The sequence below is a fragment of the Xyrauchen texanus genome, chromosome 41, assembly GCF_025860055.1.
Source record: "Xyrauchen texanus isolate HMW12.3.18 chromosome 41, RBS_HiC_50CHRs, whole genome shotgun sequence".
Classification (NCBI taxonomy): Eukaryota; Metazoa; Chordata; class Actinopteri; order Cypriniformes; family Catostomidae; genus Xyrauchen; species Xyrauchen texanus.
In genome coordinates this window covers 6585686-6602472 of record NC_068316.1, presented here as the reverse complement: position 1 = coordinate 6602472, position 16787 = coordinate 6585686, and the positions used below count along the sequence as shown (strand labels likewise).

Here is a 16787-nt window from a genome sequence, read left to right as displayed (position 1 = left end):
CTGGCGGCAGACTCCTGTCCTGAGCGAGCACCTGCCCTCATCTGCAGGGCATCTGGGAAAACTGATGTGTGCTTTAGTATGTACAGAAATGAGCACATAAAATGTGCAGTCGTTGCCTAATAGCTTCACTCTGAGACAAACAACCGGAGACACACAACAGACATCATGCAGCATGAAGAACTTCCCACAACCCTCATATTTCCTCCCGGCCATTTGCTGATTATGGACAGAAAATCAAAACAGCCTTAGAATAAAGATCAAATGATTTGGGGATACACAATCACTCAAGTATTTCTCTAAATTCATCTTCAATATTCCTTTTGCTTTCATAGCTCAGGAGACTTAACTCATTTAAGTGTCAACTTTGTCTCAGTGTTTCATGTTTCTCCTAAAATGAGATCTCTTCTGAAACTCTAGATGAGACACATGTGAGATTACTGGGGTCTTGGTCTCAGGAGAAAATCTGAGAAGCAGAAGATTTGTCTTCATTTGCTTTATGTTTATTCTCATGGCTGTCTAGGAGAAACAAAGAATGTTCTGGAGGGATATTAGGAGTTGTTTTGCCTACCAAAGCAAAAGCCATTTATTAAATGAGATAGCATCTCAGGTTGAATATAAGAGGCTTACTGTATATTCATTACATTATATCAAAGCAAATCATGCATGCAATCATAAAATCTACATTTAAGACAATACTTTCCTGATTGAAAAAAATGCATTTTAGGTTAATGAAAGCTGATGTCATTTCTACATCACTAGCCGCACAAATTGTAATTGCAAAAAAAAAAAAATTGTTTTCAAAGCAGCTTTCTGAATACGCACCCCTGTCTGCCATTGGTCAAACAAAGAGATAGTCCCATTGGTTAAGTAATGTTGTTGGGGCGGGTCTAAGCGGATCTCTCAAAACAAACAGAGTGATATTCATATTGCAACAGAGACACAGTGTTGGGTGGGGGTGGGGGGGGGGGGGTTAAAATTTTGATGAAATTTTTGCCCCTGGCTGTGCCCCAGTAAAAGCTCAAGTTTGAGTTTTAGCAATTTACTTTATTTGTCAGTGCATTCATTTAGATTGATAATCCCGGAAAAAAGAAATGGATCTATCTAAATGCAATGCAGTGACCCACCCAATCAACGCTTGTAAAAGCAAAGCAGTTTAACCGAAAATACAAATCTGATGCATGCACCTAGAAATCCTTGTCCGTGCAGCGCGCGCCTGTGCGCTTTCTATAGCCAAAGCCACTGCAGCGCGCACTGCCACACACACAAGTCCAGGGGGCGGTTGCACCAGCTATACGTACGTTACAACGTAGCCTATTTGTGGCGTAAATGGGCAGTCACAATTTACGCACTACTAAAAATGTGAGTGCTGCACCATTAAACTTAGGTAGGACGTAACCCTACGTAAACTAAATATTTAAGGAAGACTCCGATCAGAGTAACGGTTGGAATTAAAAAGCAGACTCATTTAATGACATCAATGTGCTCATGTTTTGCGTGATAGTCATTAATCATTTCGACATATATATACATATATATATATATATTTATATCCACAAGTTTCCTACGTCCCATGAGGCATTGCGTCAAAAGTGGGCGTGACTTCCGGTTCGAAGTAAACAAGCAGGAGTTGACACTCATTCATTCATTAGTTGACCGTCATTCAAGATTTAGCGATCCAAACTTAATGATGTGGGAACACAACCTCAACGAAATTAAAAGGGGTGATATAACAGTACCTTTACCATCCGCGGTAGATGGTTGGGAGGATGACGTGAAGAAGTGGCCTCAGTATCACGTATGGTAACATTTTTAGCTATTTTGTAGATTCAGTAGCCTGTGATGGTAAGGCGATGAGCAACCTGAAAAGCTCAGAGGCATATCAATATCTACACAGTGATAAAGTCGGTCGAGTGTTGTTTAAGGACGTCGGAAACGACCTTGCGTATTTAAAAGCTGACATTGAGCCGAGCCTGAGTTTGCACGTAACACATCATAAGGCTTGGGTGCTAGTTTCAGTGGCAGGTGAAGTACAGACAGCGGGTTGTTCATGTATTGCAGGGCCAGGACGCTCTTGTAGTCATGCAGCAGCACTTTTGTGGAAGGTCAGTAAAGTTAGGACAATTAAGGGCACAAAATGTATTATTGTATATTTTTTATTAATTAATAAATGTACTAAACTGAAATGTTTACTGTGTGTCATTCATGTTCTGTATGTGTTGCTTCACAGCAGCCTTGACTTAAAATATTTATTTTAATATTGTTGGATAATAAAAAATTGAATTCAATTTAGGTTGAGAATCCAACATACCTGCAGATGTTTAATGCGTAGTTGGGGAATGTTTACACTATTCTCAATATTATTATAATATATAGGCATGGTATATAAAGACATGGCTTATAAAGGCATGGTTACAGTTGTGGGGAAACAAACCACAATTAAAATAAAAAAAATACACTGAATAAAAACATATTAGACACTTAGTCATTGGCTTTTGAATTTATTTATAAGAATAAATGAATGTGTCATTTGCACATTTGGTTAACAGTTGTATTCAGAACATTTCATTAAATAAAAATAGCAATACTATACTGTGAAAGTACACACACTTCTCTCTTTTGCAGAATATTATGAGATTAAAAAATCTTAAGAATTTAAATTTACACAGCAAAAAGAAAATAGCTGTCTATGAAACAACAACTAAAAGAAAAGGTGTTGGTATATCAAGGCAAGGCAAGTTTATTTATATAGCACATTTCATACACAATGGTAATTCAAAGTGCTTTACATAGAAGAAATTAAAATAATCAAAACAAATAAGAATAATTACAACAGTTTAGAAAAAAAAAATCAGTGCAAGTAAAAGTTGTGTATTGGTTTATACAGTTGATAAAGTTATAGAGAGAATTGAACATTTAAGCTCAAGCTGATTGTGTAAGATATGGTGACTATGTTCTAGAAATAAGCTCTCCTCGCAGATTTACTGAGTGCTGCACAGATTTTTAGTATTCTGTCGATTTTAGGGACAAAATGAATAGGCACAGTTTGAGAGAGGATCTTGTACACCTTAAGACGTCTGATTGCTCGCTCAATGTGTATGCGGACATTAGCAATGCGTCTTGTGCGAGTGACCTGCTCATTTGTCAGCTGGCATTTCTTGCGCGTAAAAGCTGGCATGATCAAACGAACATTCCGCTCCTCTAGCAGATCTCTGATGGTGAAGCCACGGTCCCCATCACCTCATCTCCAGCACGCAAATGGTCGAGAAACCCAGAGTTCTGTGTGATGAATCTATCGCTACATTTGCCACCGTAGTCCTCTGAAATGTACATAACCATACCAGATGGAGCAATTGCTACTAGATACTTGACAGTATTGTTTGCATAGTAGTGACTATAAGATTCAGTTCTTGAGTCCAGATTTTTAGCCTTCTGCAAGACACTTTCTGTGCAGTCAATGACACAAGTTGTGTTGGGGAAATTGTCCTTAAAAATTTGCTGCAAAGTGGCTTTTATTGTTTCAGCGGCAGCCATGGAATGAGATCCTGGGTGTGCTCAGCAATCACATCTATCCAGAATGTCAGTGTTTTACTGACCTGACCAGGTGACATTTTGAAGCGTCTAGCTAAATCGGCAATAACAAAGTTCTGTCTAAGCTTCATTAATGTCAAGAGGATTTGGTCCTCTGCTGAAAATGCTGGCGATGTGGGGGCAAAGCGTTGCAAGCAAGACACAAGGGTTTTGAATTCGAGAAGTGGAATCCCTGTGTACAGCAGACAGTCTGTATCGTCTTTCAAAACACCATCTGCAACAGGCAGTGTCCTCTTAGTGGATGGGGCAGTTGTCATACCACATGTGATGGTAGGTGCTTTGGAGTAGGTGTGGTCATCCATTGTTGGGTCTGACCACTGTGTCTGGGCATCATGAAAGGTCTGTGAGGTAGGATCTGGGTCCCCAGAAACCTGCATCACAATAGGCTCATCTGCAGGGAATACATTAAGTACATATTTAGCTGTGGCGGTCTTATATTTAGCTGGTTAGTCCTTCAATGACGATTTGTTTAGTGGCAGAAAAAACAAAACAATTAGGGGCATTAGAGTCTTGAAAAACATCTAGACTGCGTTTAATATCATCAATATAGATATTCTGTAACATCAAATGTTAACTAATAGAGGAAATTAAATTAGCATCTGTCACTGTGTACCATTGTGCCCTCCAAGCTCGTCACAATAAAAGTTTATGCGAGGTAAAAACATCAGGCTACCTGTCTACCATCATGGCACAGTTTTTCATATATTAATAATAAGTAATTCAAGAAAAACTAAGGAAAAAACAATCTAGTTGACATTAGATTAAATGTTAAGTTACCTGTTGTTGTTGTTGTTGTTGTGACATGTCGAATCCTAGGTCGGCGTCTCTTCTCCGGTGGCTTCTCGTAACCCATAAAGAGCGTTGGGTACGGGTTATCCATTGTTGGCTTCTTGTCCACGAAGTGAAACGAGCACACAAACAGGTGTTTTGGAGGTGTTTTTAAGTTTAAGTTCTTCCTCCATATTCTATTTGATTCGTCGTCTTTTGGGAGGTGATGGAAACTGTATAATCGTTCACAGGAACACTCAGATTTAGTTTTAGGCTTATGTTCAAAACACTCACGTTTAAGCCACTGAATTAGTTTAGTGCGGTTATATGTACAACCACGAACAGCACATGTTGTCCCTGAGCTCCGTAACGACATCTCTCATTAATGTTTGCGACTTTAAATAGTAGAAAAATGTACTCGAAAAATACCTAACCTCTTCGCTATGTAACACAAAATACCGTTGATTTACTACTTCCGCCACCTAACCGGAAGTTTCACCCACGTTCTATTTTACAGTAGCGCCCCCCGGAAACAGGTGGATAAAAACCGTTGAAAAAAAACGCATGAAACCGTTCAAACGGTGCTGTTTTCAGTGTGCGTCCTCCGGTGTCAACATATACGAAATATATAAGATATTCAAATGAATAAATGTCTATTTTTCCAGCCTGTTGTATTAGCATTTATTTATCACCCCTTATTTATTTTAGATACAGTTCCTATATATTGTTATTTACACAAGGCAAATATACTATTTATTAAATCTACTTTTATTACGTACCGGTATCATATTTTAATGGGGGTATAATTTATTACAGCTGACAAGGTTTGAACATTAACCGAGTGAGATAAAACTTAAATTCACGGCTTTTTAACACGTATAAATTTGAAGGCTTTTTATTGGAACAATGCAGGTAAACGTTATATTATGCGACTACGCATAACTTTATGGAGAGTTTACAACCTACTAGTTAAGTATTGCCTTAAGAACAGGTGGTGCAACAAAATTAAGCACTGACTTAGTTACAAACTAACTAGTAGTTACTAAGCCCTTGGTGTGAACTTTACCTCCTAACTTACGTGAGAACTTACACACAGCTGGTGTCGGCACACAAGTCAGAATGGAGGTAGGCTATGAAAACATGATGAAACTAAAGTAAGTTTCTAAATAACAGGCTACCGATGGTCTTATTTTGACATACATTATTGGCTCCTGTATACAGATGGACATCAGACAATTATTTGGACGAAGCAGGGTGTAAAACAGCTCAAGGATGGGGCAAGGAGGAGGCGAGAACCGGCTTTTCAACATAAATAATATTTTAATGAAAAACTTAACAGTACACATAAACAAACACACATGGCGGACATGTCCGCTAACGATCTCTCTCTCTCTCGCACAGCCCTCTGCTGTCGGCCTTTAAACCTCAGGGACAGATAATTAGCCTAATACGGGACCGGGCGCGCAGGATCACGACCCGGCCCCGCCCTCCACCCTGCCACACAGGGATAGGAAACAGAAAGGAGAGATCAGTTTGTGGGAGGTAAACAAACTACATGATAAACAAACTATACCCTCAGCTGTCAGAGTCAGGTTTCAGACATCAGATGAAAAAGCATCAAGTCTCAGGAAAACCTCTGTCAAGTCTCTCGAATTGCAGAGAAAATAAACACATTTTTGTGTTCTGTAGTACTGTCTTTGATTATGATAACATTGAATCAATCTTTAGGATATGAAATTAATTTAGCGCTAGCGCTAGTTTAGGACACTATATAAACAGTTGGCAGTAACTATGACTGCTGTGTGCTAATTAACTAGCAACTAAAAAGGGCCATAGTTTGGATTGTTTTGAGTTGTTGTTGCAAATAAACTTAATGAGTTTCAACTGTCAGTTTAAACTTACACCAATTATATTAGCTAGCTAGTTATTAATTTATAGAAGTGACACTTCTGCATTTATAAAGTTAGAGATAGCTCAACTAGTTTACAAGCTAGCAACCTCAGCCAGTTTAGCAACCAACTCTCTGCTCATTCTGATACCTTTTTGTCTAAAGCTGTTTCGTCTCAGGCTGTTTTACCTGACGTTGGGTAATGCATTTCCATAGACTTACTTGGCAGAGGTTTTCCTGATGTGTAATGTGTAATATAGACGAATGCAAATGTGCAAGAAAGTTTTCTCTGGTTTTGTTATTTGCATATACAATGTATGCCTTTTATGCCGTACAACATGTTGAGAATGTTCATGTACAGTATGTTGGAGATACTTGAATATTTTCATAAAGATTAATATCTCCACATGTTTACCTTTCCCAGTACTTGTTGCAGTGTAGGAATAGTGGGTTAAGAAAGGTTTTGTATAGTGCATTGTGTTGCACACTTCTTGCACGCAGCAGGCTTTCAAGAAAGAAAAATGATTGATATGAGTAATGGGGGGGCTTGTGCCCCAGTAGACCTTTATGTCTAGCAACGCCCCTGGATCTTATTTTAATACTGAAAAGTTACATACTTCAGCATTAAGTCAAGATTTTTTTTATTTTTTTTTTATCAAAATGTAAACTACATTTAAACAGCCTGCTTGATGTGTGTCATAGACGTACTTATTTTTCAACAAGATCTTGCCAGTGGCAGAAAACATTGATTCCTACTGCTGTTCCATCAGCAAGTTCCAGGAAATACTTTCAAATGTTTTTCATGCATTCAAAGGTTCAGCTTAATTAATTGTCTTATCTTGAAAAATCAGTTTTATTTATCTTTTGAGATAAATCAGTTTGATTTCCTAGAACTGTTTGATGCCCACTAGTTGTGAATTTTATTTCTGAACAAAGAATTTAGATTCAAATGTATTTCATAGCACATATATAAGAAGGGAATGTCTATAATTTAGTAACTGTGAAAATTATATATATATATATATATATATATATATATATATAGTAGTAGTAGTAGTAGTAGTAGTAGTTGTACTAGTAGTAGTAGTTTTAGTAGTATTATATTTGTATTTATTTTTTTGCTGATCACTTTGAATGATCCTGTGGTGTAGCAAATACATTTTCAAAATTTCAAATATTATATATTTTTTTCAATTCATTTTAGTCATAAACCTGTATGTATAGCAATTATATATACTTAAATAAAGAGAGAGAGAGAGACTATTTACATTTTTATTTTTTTTTTAAACGGTACAAATAGATGAAGAATAGTCACTGTCTGAATATTTCATGCCAACTGTATTTACACAATAACTATCACCCAGTCATGGTAAAGTAATAATAAGGAAGTACCTGTAGGTCTTGCTTCCATGGCCGTTTACACCAAATGTGTTTTTTTTTTTGGCCATCTGTGCTGTTTTTCTATATAAATATGTCTATATAAAATATAAAGAGTCTGTATAAGTGGCAGACAAACAGACAGCCCCACCCCAAACTCTTGCATTGGTTGAGCCAAGGTTGCAATGTTGGGCATGCTGGAATACTAAAACAATGTATTGATAGGACCACGGTATTCAAATTTTGGGGGTAATCAGCTTACAACTGGCTGAGATGTCTCTGCATATTAAGCTAGGACTGAAGTTTTTTGGATTTAGATACATTTACACTCTTCAATATGCAAAAAAGATCCAAGTGGTAAATTGACCATTTTAATTGACCCCTCTTCATTACAAACTAATCAAAGACCTTTCATATTCTGAATAGTGTTTTTATATTTCTATAATGTATTTAATGTTTCTTAAGGCAAACTTTTCCAGTTTTCAGCCTTTTTTTTTTTTTAACAGAAAATGGGAACTGTTTCACACTTGAGTGCAAACCGATGCACGTTCCTCAGTATTTTTTATTTTCTATTCAAGATGAGAATTCAGATTTAATAGCACTTCCATTTGTATAAAATTGCCTCATTTCAAATGCTTGTGCCTGCTGACTACAAAACAGATGGACAGATGATCTCACTTCTGTGTAGGGACTGGAAACAATCAAAAACATGTAACAGAACATAATGAAAACATACATCTGATTGTCCTACTTCATGTGGTATATGGCAATAAAACTGTTGATGATAATATCGCTCAGTGCGATGACATCCCGTTGATGCTTGTCCTTCAAGTTCTGTCACGTTGCCACTTAATTCTGAAAGGGCAAAGAAAAACATTCAATAACATTAGACGTGTGTTTAAGATAATTTAACAACAAAAAACATTTATTTTCTTGCTCATTATTATTGTAACATAATTATGTTCTGGTTTGGACAAATGTATGTATTCTGCAATCAAGAAAGTATGTATTTACTTTGGTAAGTCATGTATTAAGTTAATGCACCTTCCTGGTCTTTCACTCCAGCTGTTCTACTGATGACACTATAAACTGTTTTTTCTTACATTTACCATGTATTTAATGTATATAATCTAGTGATCGACCTATATATCACATAGGCCGATAAATTGGCCGATATTCTGACTTTTAATTATCGCATCGGCCGATACATTTTCCCATTTGGCAGATTTGTTTCTTGAAGGTGCCGAAAATTGCTTGCTTGCATGTGATACGACAGAGACATGTAAACGTCCAGTTACGGTTCGTTTTGTTGTTACGTGCCATTGTGTTACTACAATAATAGACCGGTGTGCAACACCATCTCATTTAAACATCAGAGCCACGGCAGACGCGTTTGAGCTCATAATGTTAAAATGCTCACCTGTTTCATTCTCCCTGTCTCTCCTCAACAGTTTCTATAACTTTTAACTGTCTTGTCTAATGACAAAAAGGCAAGTATCAATAAAACTAATATCATATATAGCATCTGCAAATATGTGCATATCTTGTTTAAACAAACGTAATAAACAATCCTCACAAAACTTGAGCAGATCCAGCATCCTGTGGAACACTCATTTATTTACCTCTTCAAGAACATATTCTAACAGCCTCTCCTCAGCAGCCTGTCACTTTTTATTTTCTAATGATAAAAGGCAAATATTAATAAAAGTTCTACTCTATTATATACCGTTTGCAAATATACAGATATCTCGTTTAAACAGATGTAATTCACAGACTTCTTGAAAATACAGCATTTCTTTCCATTGAGCGCTCATCTAATATCTTCCTCTGAAGTGCTCATTCCATCAGCCAGAATTAAAACTTCAGGATCAGGATAAAAAGTTCCTCTGATTCACAAATCATGGCGGTCACTGCATGACAATCCAAGTTGGCGATCCGGGCCGTTAAAACTGTCAATTCCCACTACTTAGTAGGTCCTCATAGTGGCGCGGTTACTCACCTCAATCCGGCTGGTGGAGGACAAGTCTCAGTTGCCTCCGCTTCTGAGACCGTCAATCTGCGCATTTTATCACGTAGCTCATGCCAGTTTACGCGATCCATACACAAATTTCCACGCACCCCACTGAGCGCGGGAACCACTAATCATGACCACGAGGAAGTTACCCTGTGTGACTCTACCCTCCCTAGCAACCGGGCCAATTTGTTTGCTTAGGAGACCTGGCTGGAGTCACTCAGCACATAAATAAGAGTTTCTTAATTTTTTTAAGCAATTTTTATGTTTATGTTATATACTATAGTAAATTGTGTGATATCGGCACTCTGGATATCGGCATCGGCAATTGAAAAACCCACAACGGTCAAGCACTAATATATATATATATATATATATAGAAGCAGAACTGAAGAGATCATAAATACATACGGTGTAAAAATAAACCATGTTGGGCAGTAGTTTAAATTATGAATAGTTTGTAGCTTGGCAAGTACAATGTCAAAGTAGTTAAACTACTGTCAAGCTACCTTTTTGAAAAAGTAGTTTGCTACAGTACAAACGACAAATAAATTGTATAAATTAATAGCTAAATTGAAACTATTGAAGGGGGTAATACTTTTTTAACCAGTTTTATTTAACTTTAAAAAGACAATTTATTCAGAACAGTATTTTCCTGGCACATAAACAATAAGGGTTTTGAATGACTCTCAATTTGGGTGACAACAAAACATTTAATTTAGTGTGAACTGATCATGAAAACTCGTAATAATTAGTATGAGACGGCGAATATTGTACGATTAGCTTGTACGAAAAGGTGCAGTATGACTTTTTTTCCCATATAGAATGACTGTGGAGCGGGACGTGGTCGTGTGTCTGTCATTTGGGAGAGAGGACACTGTAAGGGCCATCCCCTGGTGATTACTGATGCTTAACACCTGTGTCTCATTACAGTGATGACAGAGATGGGCTTGAAAAGGCTGCTGAGAACACTGGAGACACAGAGAGAGTTAGCAACAGAGAAACACGTTGTGAAGCTGAATTGTATATTTATTGTGAAGCAAAAAAAAAAAAAAAAAAGGCAAAACTCTGATTGTGAAGCTGAAAACGCTGAATAAAAACCTGAAACGCTATCCACAGGTTTTCCCCTTCGAGCTCTTGTATGGACACTGGCCACGCGAGGTGCTTGACTTCATATGGGATGCGTGGAAGGAAGGACCATCCCAAAGCAAGAATGAAATTCAATATGTCCTTGATCTTCGAGCAAAGCTACACACACTGGGTCGGTTGTCACAACAAAATAGACACAAAGCTAGCAGTGTAATAGGAGTACCCAGGTAAAGGAATACGCACCGGGAAACAAAGTACTCGTATTACTGCTCACATCGAGCTCGAAATTACTCGCCAAGTGGCAGGGACCCTTTGAGGTTATACGGCGAGTCTGGGATCTCGATTTTGAGGTTAAGCGAACCGATAGAGGCAGAGCACGAATATAAGAAAAAATGACTCGAGATGAATTAGAGGCAAGGCTCGAGATGGGGTTAATAGAAGAATCAGCCCCTTGACTGATCTCACTAAAAAGAGGGTGCCAGATCCAGTCCAGTGGACGGAGGCGTGCCAACAGGCTTTCATGAGGGTGAAACCTGCACTATGTGGCGGGCCACTTTTACATGCTCCTAACTTCTCTCTCCCCATTTATTTTACAGACGGATGCATCATAGAGGGGTTGGGGTTGTGCTCTCGCAGGAGGTGGAGGGGGTGGAGCGCACCGTGCTGTATATTAGTCGTGAGCTCTATTTGAGAGAGTCTAAGTATAGCACCATCGAGAAAGTATGCATTGCCATCAAGAGGGTGGTCCTAACCCTCTGCTACTACCTGCTGGGGCGAGCCTTCATCCTCCACTCGGATCACTCCCCGCTTCAGTGGCTCCACTGCATGAAGAATACCAATACGTGAGTCCCTCATTGGTACCTGGCACTTCAGCCCTTCAAATATAAGCTGGTACACAGGCCAGGGCCACAGATGGTTGTGGCTGACTTCCTCTCCAGGAATGGGGGGTTTAGCATGCCGGACGTTGCCTAGGGTAGTATGGGGGTACGTGGAGTGGGACGTGGTAGTGTGTCTGTCATTGGGGAGAGAGGAAGTGTTATGGGCCATACTGATGCTTAACACCTGTGTCTCATTACAGTGATGACAGAGACGGGCTTGAAAAGGCTGCCGAGAACGCCGGAGAGACAGAGACCGAGAAACACAAAGTTGTGAAGCTGAAAACGCTATATAAAAAGCTAACTTACTTGGACTGCCATCCCGCTTCCAGCCTCCTTCTTGCTGGAGTGTTTACAATAACCAGTCAACACACATAATTTCTAATTTAAACAAATGATGCATTACATTTTAGCAAGCCTCCTATCCAACAGGTTAAGAAAGAAATCATCAGAGAACAAATTTTGTCATCTCATAATAATATTACAATGTTTCATGAGACCGGGTTGCTATAATTTACCTTAATTTAAAGTATATATCTCAGTCAAAAACATTACTTTGAATCATTCATCTTACACAAAGTGAAAGTTTGTAAAGGAAATAAATAAGTAATCAAAAGCAAGCAGTTTAGTGATGTGTGTGCGTGATGATTTCCTCTCTTCACTCTGCTTTAAGGCTGCGTGCGCAATACAACATACAGTAACGTTAAGAACAGAAATATACCGTGCCTTGTTGGTAAAAGCTCATTACTGGAAAAGCCAAACTATTTTGAAAACACCTGGGCTATTTTTACGTGACTGAAATATCTAGTTTAGCTGCTAGCATTGCTAGATTTAGTTATTTGCTCCCCAAAACTGATAGCAAATATGTACCTGGGCATCTCTTTGTCCCCTGTGTCTCCTTTGGCCTCTCTATCTCCGTGTCTTTGTGGCTCTGGAATAGAGTTGGCTTCACCCCACTGCCACTGACTTTAAGACCCGTCCCTATATTCATCACCCAGTGAGCAATGAGCTGGATTTAGTTCTCTCCGGCACCTCATCACACGATGTGACGCTCTCTTATCTCCCTCACACCTGTCTACCTCACATCAGGAGCCAAAGCTACGTACCTTGAACAATTACACCCTGTTGTCAAAAGCCAAATCCCAGAGCCAACAAAATCAGCTTATTTCCCCCCACCCCTCTCTAATTAATTTCATCGTACCAGTCAGAAATCCCTGCATCTGGAAAGATGTGACCGCAGGTGTGTGCGCTAGGATGAAGACTAACGTCCAGTGTCTCTTGTGTATGCCCAAAGCTCTTTTACAGGAGTTATTCTTCCCCGCAGGTGTGTGTGTGTGTGTGTGTGTGTGTGTGTGTGTGTGTGTGTGTGTGTGTGTGTGTGGCGTGTATTTATCACTTTGTGGGGACCAAATGTCCCCATAAGGATAGTAAAACCGAAATTTTTGACCTTGTGGGGACATTTTGTCGGTCCCCATGAGGAAAACAGCTTATAAATCATACTAAATGATGTTTTTTGAAAATGTAAAAATGCAGAAAGTTTTCTGTGAGGGTTAGGTTTAGGGGTAGGGTTAGGTTTAGGGGATAGAATATAAAGTTTGTACAGTATAAAAACCATTATGTCTATGGAAAGTCCCCATAAAACATGGAAACACAACATGTGTGTGTGTGTGTGTGTGTGTGTGTGTGTGTGTGTGTGTGTGTGTGTGTGTGTGTGTGTGTGAGCGTGTATTTATCACTTTGTGGGGACCAAATGTCCCCATAAGGATAGTAAAACCCGAAATTTTTGACCTTGTGGGGACATTTTGTCGGTCCCCATGAGGAAAACAGCTTATAAATCATACTAAATTATGTTTTTTGAAAATGTAAAAATGCAGAAAGTTTTCAGTGAGGGTTAGGTTTAGGGGTAGGGTTAGGTTTAGGGGTTAGAATATAAAGTTTGTACAGTATAAAAACCATTATGTCTATGGAAAGTCCCCATAAAACATGGAAACACAACGTGTGTGTGTGTGTGTGTGTGTGTGTGTGTGTGTGTGTGTGTTAAGCAGTAAAAATCTGTATATCACTGATTTTTGAGCACTGGGACAAAACAGGCCAATGCAAAAATGACGTACTTATGGACTATTTTGAGATGGATGAATTCATCTTTTTATTTTTTGTTTTTGTTACTTTTGCTACTTATGTATATGTACTATATATATATATATATATATATATATATATATATATATATATATATATATATATATATATATATACACATACTTTAGTAAAATAAGTGAAAAAAGGTTGCATTTGTTCAGAGGCATTCACCTACATTTTGGTGTCATCTCCTACTACTTTTTTTCTTACCAAATGTGTATTTTCCCCGCCTGTCACTTAATATGCTTCAAAACTGTCAAGTACAAAAATAATGCGTACTGCCCTGTCAGTGTCAATTTTGACATGATATTTATATTAAAAAAAAATTATATATTGAATAATATTGACAAATAAAGCATTACACTTTTATTAAGAATGAATTGAGAATACTGGGTGTTTTCAAGCTGTTTTGCTCCATCTGAACAGAACATCTGACCATCAAAAGCTGACAAAATAACTACTTTTGGCATATCACACATGCATTGAATGCAGTAACACTTTTGTTTTTGTGGTGTTTCAAGCTACTAACGGGACCTCCTTAAAATGAGGCAAACTCTCTGGAAATCCTCACCAATATTTTAATTTTTTTGCCATTTTAAGAAACAGTGTTGACATACTAAGGTTATGTAGAAAACATACATTTACCTAAAATTGTTTTATATACATACTGCAAATATAACCTATAAAACTCACCAGAGCCTGTGTTACCTTGTTAAAAAATATAGCAGGTGAAATATGGAAGAGGAACTTTAGGATGAAAGCAGATTTAATGTTTTCATAGACTGACAGAAAACAGGGAAATAACTGTGAAACCTTGTGAAAGAGGGGAATTGTTTTAGATCAATCTCCTCCTTCAGTCAAGACATAGACATTTTTTCTTTTAAAAACGCATACTAAATATAGGTTTAAGTTCAATATTTATTTTAATTTGGAAGAAGTATTGTGTTATGGTCAACGGCAGTGAGCGATCATGTAATTTGCATAATTTTGATAAAATCTAAAGAGAAAATGAAATCATTTGTGCTTTTAGAATTACTCTTTTGATTATCTAGTGATTCAATGTTGATGTTGATCATTTCAAAACTAATAACTAATTTTGGAACATTTCTGTCCCATGTTTCAAGAATCAGTGAGATATTTGGTTCGACAAGCTTCTACTTACATACACATGCTAGTTTAAAAATGTTATTGAAATGTTATGCTAACTATGTTTGTGGCCACTTAAAGATGTCAGTTTTCGTTTCATTTAAAGGTTTATGTATGGATGAATTACTGAAATGAAAGAAAACTAAAGCTTGAATCAGATATCAAGTTCTATGGGCTCATAAAGACTTTGTATTAAAAGTGCTATTCAGAGGTCTTTCTAAGCAGAATGAATTCTTTTTTTCGTGTTCCCATTGACTGACAGGTTAACAGCATGTCAAAAGCAATTTATCTTTCCCTTTTAAAAGCACCCTTTTCCCCATTTCAGTTAATATTCATAACCACATTTCATGAAAGTTTTTTTTATTATTATTTGACTACATATTTGACTATTCTTTTAATAACCACATAGTTGACAGACAGTAATTGTGGTGCATGAAATAATATTAAACTGCTCTGAAGAGCATGAATGCAGTGCCTTTAACCAATCAACACACACACTCAGTAAAGTTGCAATTCTAATAAGTACACCATTTAATACAGAAAGTGAGCAGATATATTTATATATATCACAAACCAACATTCCACATTGTTTTCCATTAAACATGCTTAAAAGGGTTTCATTGCATAATGGAATATTTGGCAACAATTTAGAGTCATTGGAATTTTAGTTCACAAAATGAATGCACAACACTTTCTGCTTTAGTAGATTTTAACTTGTTGTGAGCAGCTTTGTAGCAAAACTATAGTCATGTCCGATTTGCAAACAAATTGTTGATTTGATCCAATTCTTCTGATTCAGCCAAACTGATTTGCAGTATGTTTTTAACCTTTAGGTGTAAAAAAGTGAGTTGGGCGACATGTTTGAAGCATTTAAAATATACAAATATTTATTTAGCTACAAAACTTGTTGAATATGTGGATATTTTTTGAACATGTTCATTGAAACAAGCAGATTTTCTTTATATTCAGACTGTAAAACATTTACATAATCTTGACATGTCCATTTAAAGAAGAAAAATGACTCGTGAAATGTTTTCTCTGCTTTTTCTAAATCAATCCACAAGTAAAAGTCCCCTCCAAGACAGAGGGAAAGATGTATCTCTTCCAAATAAATGTGGAGGTACAAGGCTAACTGATTTGTTCCCTCAGAACAAACAGTGCCCTCTCTAATATAATAAGCCAAGGTGTTGAATGATAACAGAAACTCTACCGCTTCTGGCTTATGGGGCTTGTATTCTGGAAGCATTCATTCATTCTTGCAGGAATTGCTTTTAACAAATCACTATGACAGAGAGGACCCTCCTGACTACCAATTGAATCATGATTAATTCAGTTCATAGGGCATTGATAGTGTTCAGTGCCCATGACTGTAGGAGTGAATGAATGAACATAAGTCACACTTGCAAGTCAATCATTTTTGCACTCATAAATGGAATGATTATTGGCCCATTTCGACATCAATAAACAGTGAAGCACAAACACAGTGGAGTCTACTTGTACAACATGCCTGTTGTCAGTTTGGAATAGTTTCCCAGAGAACATAAGAGTAAGAGATTTCTAGAAGAAAGTACAGGTTGTGCACAGAGACCTTTGCAGACCAATATTCTCAGCCTCAGATGGCTCGCCCACAGACGGCTCGCCCACAGACCGACTGATGCATTTTACTCATAAAAAAGGCAAAAGCTTTCTCAAAATTTGTCCGATCTGATTGGCCAGCTTTACACAATTTCCGAGAGTCAGGGTAAACAGATTTTCATTGTCACGGTGGGAAAAAAAATCTGTGAGCGCCTAGGAAAAACTAGTCGCGGAGTCAATTAGTAAAACATATGGTATATCCTCAAACACAATATTTCACATTTTAAAGAGAAAATGTCCATGGTCAATTTAGTATGTATTACCAATTACA

The 16787-nt window shown here is 37.6% G+C and overlaps 1 pseudogene; it reads right to left on the bottom strand.

Annotated features, from left to right (window-relative positions):
• Positions 1-2953: 2953 nt before the first annotated feature.
• Positions 2954-4468, bottom strand: LOC127634105 (uncharacterized; annotated as a pseudogene).
• Positions 4469-16787: the final 12319 nt, after the last annotated feature.